Source organism: Ursus americanus, chromosome 15 (genome assembly GCF_024610735.1).
Source record: "Ursus americanus isolate L20-20 chromosome 15, mUrsAme1.1.p, whole genome shotgun sequence".
Lineage (NCBI taxonomy): Eukaryota > Metazoa > Chordata > Mammalia > Carnivora > Ursidae > Ursus > Ursus americanus.
Window position 1 is genome coordinate 9,094,300 of NC_142141.1, and position 9,456 is coordinate 9,103,755.

A 9,456-nucleotide genomic window follows, 5' to 3' on the forward strand; every position below is an offset into this window, starting at 1 on the left:
TTCCTACCATGTAAGAGTGGGATCTGTCTCCTTCCCTTCATTCTTGGGTCTGTAACTGCTTGATCAATAGAAAACAGCAAAAGTGGTACCATGTCAGTTTCTGGCCCAGGCCTTAAGGAATGCACAGCTTCTATTTCCTCTTTCTTGGGATTCTCACTTTTGGATCCCACCCATCATGCTGTGAGAAAAGCCCAGGCCACAGGGAGAGGCCAAGGGATTGTGTTCCAGTAGACAGCCCCACTAAGGTCCCAGTCTATAGCTGGCATGGGAGTAAGAAAACTTTAAGAAGATTCCAGCCCCAGCCAATATCCAACTATAACCACATAGGAGAAAATGAGTGAGATAGGACTAGATGAACCCAGGCAGGCCCCAGAACCATGAGAGAGAATTAAATTACTGCTTTCTTTTTTCAAGTGATGTCTGTTTATTGATAGAAAACAGGCAAGTCTAGAAGGGTCTGGGCCCGAAGCATCTTCTGAAAGGCAAAAGGTAGGGTCAGCTAGGCTCCATCTTGCCAAGATGAGTGGGATCCTAGTCTCCACCCACTTCTGGAGCAGCGGTGGATTTGGGGTTCCCTGCAGCCTCTAAAACCAGCTCTAGGGCCCTGTCACCAGCCACTTGGCACACCTCTTCCCCTCTGACCACCAGGATTTCTTCAATATTATTCTTCCTATCCAGGTCCGAGAACCAGCCCAGGTTGTCCACAATGATCTAGTGCTTCTAGTAGCTGGGGCAGGTCACAATGACCACGCCCTAGTGACAGGCTAGCGTGGAGATGTGCTTGGAGGACTGTGTGCCACAGACTTTGCAAGTGTAGACAAGCTGGTAGTGTGTGGCCCTAGGCCCCAGCTCCAAGCTCAGGCGCTGCCAGCCCCAGACTCCAGCCCCAGCCTGCCTTCTCCCCATGGCCTCCAGGTCAGCCCTATATCCCCACAGCCATCTCAGACCTGGCCCTGGGGCCATGTGCTCTCAGCAGCCATGGCCCACAGCATCCCCTAAATCATTGCTGTTTTTTTTAAAGTCACTAAGCATTGGAGTGATTTTCTTACCAACAATAGATAACCAGAAAAGATAGTTCCCATAGTTACTTCATATAATCTTAAATTGCCTGAGTTATGACAGTACGCATATATAACGTTAATAATTACAAAGAGTCACATACAAAATAAATTAAAAATTACTATTAAAATGACACAAGGCTTTGGAATCAATGAGAACTAGGTATAAATCCAGGTCAGCATCCTATTAGTTATATGACATTAGATAAGTTACTTAGTCTCTCTGATTCTCAATTTCCTTCTCTTTAAAACAGTGTTAAGGGGCGCCCGGCTGCCTCAGTCGGTGGAGCATGTGACTCTTGATCTCAAGGCTGTAAGTTTGAGGCCCACGTTAGGTGTAGAGATTACTTAAAAATAAAATCTTAAGAAAAAAAAAAAAAACCTCACACATGTAAAAGTAAGTAAGTAAATAAATAAATAAATAGAATGGAGTTAGTTAAGAATGCCTATTATACAAGATTGTTGTGAGGTTTAAAATGAGAGAAAAAATGTAAATCCTTGCACAGTGCCTGGTACACAGTAGCTGCTCAATAAACATTACTCATCATTGTTACTTGATATTGATTGAGCCAATGTTGGCTAGCAAATCCTCCGGTAATGAATAGGTCTTCTCTCATGTAGGAGCACTGACAATTCTATTAAGCAGGCCAAGTGCCAGTTTGCCTTGTGCAACAGACTCTGTGGCCGGATGACTCTAGAAGCAGACATTCCAAACAGGGCTTAGGCATTTATTTGGTTCCAGATGTTAATTGTTCCAGTTCAGTTGCTGCTGGAAACTGACTCACCTGTAGCCTTGAGCATCAGTGGGTGTCAATGTAAACAGGTAAGAAGTGAACAAGGTAAAGGAGACAGACATCTACATCATGGATAAGATCAGTGCTGTGCACAATGACTCAGCTTCTGTAGAGTAGATGGAGAAGCTAGGTTGACTTTCTGTTAGCTACTCGATCTAACTAGTTGGATATGAATTAAACATTGACTTTCACAAAGACCTAATGTTTGTGTTGTGAAACATCCAAAGCAAGAGTTGGTGAGGCTCATGACAATAAGGAAGTTTGTGGTCTAGTTAATGATGTTAACTCAATCACTCTTAACACTTATTCGCTCATTCCACAGCCAGAATGTCTTCCCCTAGCTGTTGCCTGAGCCCCATTTAAGCTGTTACCTTTACCACAGCCAGAGTAAATTTCCTAAAACTTAGTTCTAATCCTGACACTCCCCTGCTTTTAAATCTTTGATGGGTCTCTGCTGTTCTCTGGAGTAAGTCCAAATTCTTTAACATGGTTTCCAACAAATTTTATGACCTGGTTTAAAATCCTCCAATGGTTTTGCATGGCTTTAAGATTGGAATCCAAACCCTTTCTCTGTGTTCTACTAGGCCTGCATGAACTAGATCCTCTCTGACCTCACCTCCCCACCCTCCACCTCCCTCCTTCACCCCACTCCAGACTGGTAACTTTTTCCCCAACACGCCTCAGAGCCTTGGTACATGCTCTTGCCTCTGCTTGGAACACTCGTCCTCGAGTTTTTTGCATAACTGGCTGCTTCTTAAACTTCTCAAGTCAACCATTCCCTAATCAATCAACCTGGTACTCATGCATCAAAGAGTTAGTCGACTTTCTTTTTTTATTATTCTTTTTTTTTCAAAGATTTTATTCATTTATTTAAGAAAGAGAAAGCAAGAGAGCACAAGCTGGGAGAAGGGGGAGAGGGAGAGAGAGAAGCAGACTCCTCACTGAGAAAGGAACCAGACTCAGGGCTCAATCCCAGGACCCAGGGACCATGACCTGAGCTGAAGGCAGACACTTAAAAGACGAGCCACCCAGGCACTCCATTTGTTGACTTTCTTAACAGCATGTATCGTTAACTGCAATTATCTCACTTCTTTATCAGTAGACCCTTGAAAGCAGGAATCCTATCAGCCAAGGTCACTGCAATATCCTCAACTCGTAGAACAGTACCTAGAATACAGTATGTGCTCAAAACATTGGTGGGTAAGAATGAATTGTCATTTTCCAGATTTGGAATCCAAAGCTCAGATAATTTAGAGGACTTGCTTAAGTAGTACAGTCAAGTCTGACTGATTTCAAAGTCCATGCTCTAGACCTGTATTGCTCAAAGTAGCTGATCAGTACACTATTTGTTACTGGTCCAAGCCTAAAACAGTGACAGATTGGTCCAAAATGTAAAATAATGAAGGGCTACCTTCATGGAGCATATCTCGCTATGAAAAGAATACCAGCTAAACTAAAAACAGTGTGCTCAGTGAGGCAGTTGATATACATTCTGCTGCAAGCTCCATGTCCCACTGGGAGCTAATGACAGTCAGGGGCAAGCACCCACCTGTGTGCCACACTTTGCCTAGCATTGCTCTGGTCTGGCCACCACCCTATACTCTTTACTCTTCCTCATCCTTCATTTGATGACTTCATGTGAAGCACTTGGTTTATTCCTGGCTCCTTCCTTCCTCTCATCTGTGGGTTTGTGCACAGGAAGTGTCTGATAATTTATATAGTAGATAAAGAGAATATCGAAAAGGTGGGTGGGTTTTTTTTAATCCTGCTTTTCAAAGTGAGTAAAAAAAATGTTTTTGGATTATTCCCCAGTTTTGGAATTTTCATAAGGCCCTAAGCTCCAGAAAACTAGCTATTCTTGCTGGGTAATTGGCTAAGCTCTGTCAAAGCCCTGATTTCCAAAGTAGAACTGTGCGAACTATTCTTATCCTATACACCGGCCTCACAGCCTAAGGCAGTGATAGCCTCAAAAATCCTACAATGCAGGGGCCTGTCCTTACCTGCTCTTAGTCTCTTGTCTCATTGGTGCAGAGGTCCCTAACCAATCTCCATTACCATGGACTTTCTACCAGTGCTTTTACTTTTAATCCCACCAAATAGCCCCCCTACACACCCACCCACCCACACACACCCACCCACACACGCACACACACAAATACCCCACGGCAACATAGCATGCCAGTAGGAAAGCCTTCTTCATTCATTCAATGGTCAGTGAGAGCTTTCTATGGGCCAGGAACTGTGTTGAGTGGAGGAATAGGAGCACCTGGGTGGTGTTAGGCAGTTAAGTGTCAGACTCTTGGTTTCGGCTTACGTCATGATCTCAGGGTCCTGGAATCGAGCCCCATATTGGGCTCTGCACTCGGCGGGGAGTCTGCTTTCCCTCTCCTCCTGCTCGTGCTCTCTCTCTCTCAAATAAATAAATAAAATCTTTAAAAAAAAAAAAAAAGAATGGAGTTCTTGCCCTCTGGGAGCTTTCTGAGCTGAGTGAGGAAGTCAGACTAAATGTGACACAAATAGTCTCATGATGAAAGCTATGAACAAAGAACTCAAGTTTTACAAGAAAGTCAAACAGACACCCTAACCGAGTCAGCCTGTGTGCACTAGCAAGGGAAAAAGGGACCTTTACACTAAGGCTCAAATATCAGCAAGAATGCTTTGTCTAAAATCACTAACAAGGCCACGCTTTTGCTCTGGTATGTCAGCTACTTTGTTAAGCACTTTAGATGCTGGGAGTCATTTCATCTTCACAAAGGCTGAATCGCATGGGAGCCTTTTTTATCCTCCTTTTACAGATGAGGAGGCCAAGACACAGATAGGGAAATGACCACTCCAAAGTTGCACAACCAATAAAAGATCAAAACCTAATCCTGCCTAATTTGATGCCTAGCTTTTACCATTAAACTCTACCCTAACCTGGTCAAGGCCTTGACAAAACACAGTCTTGTAGGTATCCCAGGCCCAGCAAGAGGCCCGGCTGTAATTAAAGGTGCCCCTGATTACACACAGTGTGAGGAAGTCCATGATGGCTCCCTACTCTCTCCAATATTAACCCCATTAAGTACAATGATTCACGCCTACTAAGCTTCCTTTGCTGTCAATAATTACTGGTTGTTGGAAGTTTCTAGAAGGCTGAGAGTCTTCAGGTTGTATTTGAAAGACTTGGACCCAAAGTCATCCAATTTATTTATTTGTGAGCCACCATTCTGTGTCAGACCCCATGCTAAGCTTGGGGATACCAAGCAGAATAAGTCACAATCCTAGCCTTCAAAGAATTCATCTGATATTGAAGGAGACAGGCAAGTAAAGGGATCATTATATTACTATGCAAAGAGAGGCAAAGAGAAGCTTGTGCAGGGACCAGAAGTAGCACAGAGGAAAGGAAGTCTCTCCAGAGGAGGGGATTTCTGGGTTGGGCTTTAGAGTATGAATAGGTTTTCAATGGGAAGTCAAGAAGAGAGCCTTACAAATGCAAAAGGGGTAAAAGCATCAGGCAGGAGCACGTACTCCATTTGCTATAAGCAGTTTTCGTCTTATCACAGCATATAATGAAGGTGCATGGATGCAAGGGATGCAGCTAAAGAAGTTCAGAGCAGCCAGTCTTAATGAGTCTTATATCCTAGACTAAGGCCTGGGATTTTATCCTGAAGACAACATTGGGGGAGAGACATGGTTCTAAGCCCTGGAAATGATACAGTCCAGTTTGCTTTTGAGAAAGCTCACTCTAGTATCAGTAAGGAGGGTACCTGGAAAAAAGCCAGTCAAGAGGCAGGAAAGCCCTTTAAGAGTATACATGGGAGATGTGGAGGCTGGTGCTTGGATGAAAGCAGTGAGGTTGGACAGGAAGGAAGAGACACAAGGACAGCAGCGAGAGGACTTAGTGACTGGTCAGATGTGGGCTAAGAGGGGGCAAGAGGAGTCCAGGATGACTCTCAGCTTTCTGTGTTGGGCAAGTGGGTAGTTGCTGTCTACTTGTTTACTCTCTATGTCCCTCTTGAAATGTAAACTTCAGGAGGGTGGGACTTTATCCTGTTCTTCACCATACCCCGAATACCTAGAACAGTGCCTGGCACCCTGTAGGAGCTCAGTAAGCAGTTAAATGCAGTTCTCATCCCAGCACTTCTCTCCATCTCTGCTGCCACCACACTGATTCAAGTTCCCATGCAGCTCCCAGAGTGCTCTTGGATCCCCTCAGACTTGGTGACTGCTTGCGCGGGGGCCAGGGCGGTGAGGGAGGAGGCTGGGGTGACTAGCCTTTCCATTTCTAAGTCATGGCACCTCTCTGGTCCACCCATTCTCCACAGAGCAGCCTAAGTGGCTTTCTAAAATCATAGAGGATGTCAATGGCCTGCTTAAAATTTCCCAGGGGTCCTCAAGGCCCAGCGCGCCTACTTCTCCAACTTCACCTCCAGTCACCTTACTCCAACACACTTTATTCTCAACTGCCCATACTCTGTTCCTCAAGCCAAATATACCTCCAGTGACAGGCACACCTCTGTCTTTCCCAACAATTTGCAAGGATTCTAGCTCATACACTACCCTCTCAGAGAGGCCTTCTCTGACTATCCAAACTAAAGTAGAGCCTTCCTTCTCTGCCCTAGCACATCAACCTGATTACTTCTTTCACATCGCTTATCACAGCCTATTCTTGTTTGCTGATTTGTTGACTTGATTATTATTGCTCTCTTTTTCACCTCTCTCTCTCCTCCTAGCATATATTCCAGTGCCCAGAACATAGTTAAAGCTCAGTTAACATTTTTGGGTAAAATTGCGTCTCCACTATTATGATGGTGACGCTGTTGGTGCTCATACAAGTGACGCCCTCCCACAGTGAGACGCTGGTTTGCGTTTGTGGAGCCAAGGACTGACTGGAAGATATTCTTGACCATCTAATTAGAGACAGAATCCATTGTCACAAGCTTGGTCTGGGCTTTGAAGCTAGGGTGGGTGTGTGTGTGTTTACTTCATGCCAGGAGACCTCATAATCATCATTAGGTACAATCTACCACCTGCCTCCACGGATACCCACTCAGTAAAAGCAAAATGAGGATGTGGCAGTTCTTCTCTATTCCTTTGCAAGATAAGGTGAATGTATTGTGTCTTGTAAACTATAAATATTGAGACAGGAAGACAGTCTCTTGGCCCCTTCAGATATTCTCCCCCGCTCCCACACTGGCTCTGCTGGGAGGGGTTTTTAGGCCATGCTAGAGAAGAGAGAAAATGCAGTTACCCAGAAAGTACTGGAGGGGGGAATTGGGTGACAGCCAACAGGGACTGCAGAAGAAAGTTTCTGGTCAAAAAGTGAAGCAGGATAACCTATTAGTTTCAATAACAGTGGGAAAAACCTAAAGAAAAGCACAGTTGAATACATCTCATAATGTTCCTGAAAAAGAGACATTTTTGTGAACCTCAAAAATCAGAAAGGGAAGAAACCTCAATTGTTTCATTTTAAAGATGGGTAATCTGAAACCCAGAGAGGAGACAGGACTTTCCCAGGATTACACAGAAATTCTGTGGCTGATCTAAGACTAGAATTCTCATTTTTCAAAGTCAGTGTTTTTCTGGCACATAACATCACCAGTGTAAACCTAACTTTTAAACTAAATAAAGCTAAGTCATTCATGTGTACACTCATCTCCGTGTCACAGAAACTAGCAAGTACCTATGTCTAAAACTCACCCAAATTTTATGGCTTCTCATTTCTAACTCTCCTTCCTATCGGTCCATGGCCAGTCTATCACAAGACACACATATCACTTCCCCTTTGATTTCCAAGCTGATGCTATCAGAAAGAGGCAGGAAATAACCAAAAGATATATGCTGGTAGAGAGCAGGGTGTGTACACGATATTTACAAAAACAGCAGGTGAACCCATATTAGATACTGAACACTCTTTGAAGCCATGTCCAACCGGAAATCATGACTCTCACCCAATAAAACTGTGGGCAAACAGGACCATTTGAGAACATCTACAGTTCTGTATGGGATAGAATGGCAAGAAGGAAAAAAAAGAGGAAAAGACGGGTAAGTCTACCAGTCATGGTTCAGAATTACATGCTCACATATCTGGGAACTCAAAAGAATGTTTCTATAAAAAACATAAATAAAAATCTATATCTAAACCACAAACGTGGAACCTGGGGTCAAAATAACAAAAAATAAGGTACCACAAAGTACCAATTAGACCTGAGGTCCAATCCTAAATAATTACCTTAGCCAAACAGCATAGATAACCATTCTTCATATTTACAATAAGGATAACAATAGCAATAATAGACATAGTCATCACTTACTGATCACTACCCATATGACAGGCAATGAGTTAACCACTTTATAGCCCTTCTTTCATCTAATCCCCATCCCAATCCCATGGAATGTAGACATCATTATTTTCAATGAGAATCAGAGAGATGAAGTAATTTGCCCAAATTTATTGCCAAGTTATAGGACCAAGATGTAAATTCAAATTTGGAGTTCTTAATCACTATATTTCAAGGGGTGATTGTGAGGATTAAATCTAAACTAAAATTTTAAAAGGAAAGCACCTTGCAAAGTGTCAGCTCTCAGTCCATGCTCCCTGGTAGTTTGTTCCCTTTCCTGTGCCCCTATTCACAATCCTTGTCTCATCCTCCACAAGGGAGGGACAGTAAGGATCAATGGTCCCTGGCCAACTCTCAGACCATCTGAATGGTGGCCAAAGTCACTGAACTCCTTGTCAACTTACTGGGGGACAGATGTGGAGGGGTGGAGGGGAGACTAGGAGAAGATCCCCAATGCCATCCCTTCCTGTTCCATCTAGAAAACTCAGAATCTAGGAGGCATAGGGAAAGGGGTGGCTGCACGGCCCCTGAGGGGACCACGGAACTGTGGCAAAGAGCACATGTCCTGCAAGTTATTTAACTTCTCAGATTCCACCCATCTTCCAAATGAGTGAGTGATAAGGATTGTAAGGCAGTTTACAAGGATGCTTAACTTAAGTAATTCCACAAAATGTGCTTAGCACAGTGCCTAGGACATGGTAAGCATTCAGTAAGTGTTAGTTATTATTTTTATTGCCATTATTTTTATTATTCCAACCCCAACAGCATTCGAGGTGTCTCTACTAAGCCAGGGGGTACCGTTGTGAATGACTTAAACTTACAAACGCATTCAATGGTCGCCCTACACGGCGGCTCTACAGCCCTGCATTTAGCGCTTTCCATGGTACAATGACCAGGTTTTCTACCACCGGGGGAAGTCCGCGACTTACAGAGCAGCCACAACAGAGCCTACACGGAGTAGCCTTCCCCTCATCTTTCAGCGGCTGGGTGAGGCCTGAGCCCGCGACTTCCACAGCCCGCCCATCGCAGCCACCATTGGTCGCCTCGTCGCTGGCGTGATTAAGGCCCTTCCCCCTTCTCTCTGGGACCACGCTGAGGCGATCTCCGGAAGCAGAGGGGCCGCAAAGGAGGGACCGCGACGCATCCTGGGCTTTGTAGTCCGACCCTACAGCTGCAGCCAAAGACCGGGGCGTCAGGACCCGCAGTACTACAATCCCCAGCAGCCCTCGGCCAGCGGAGGGGGGGGGGGGGAGCTCGCGTCACGTGGGCTCTCGGCCTGGGCGG

General features: G+C 44.7%; 1 long non-coding RNA gene across 1 annotated transcript in view; it reads right to left on the reverse strand.

Annotated features, from left to right (window-relative positions):
* The window catches only part of LOC148108843 (uncharacterized), a 75,137-nt gene extending 65,705 nt beyond the window's left edge, over positions 1–9,432 (reverse strand). The window contains exon 1 of the long non-coding RNA XR_015726846.1: positions 9,102–9,432. This is a non-coding gene — a long non-coding RNA (uncharacterized LOC148108843). The remainder of the gene's footprint in view (positions 1–9,101) is intronic.
* Between the last annotated feature and the right edge of the window lie 24 nt (positions 9,433–9,456).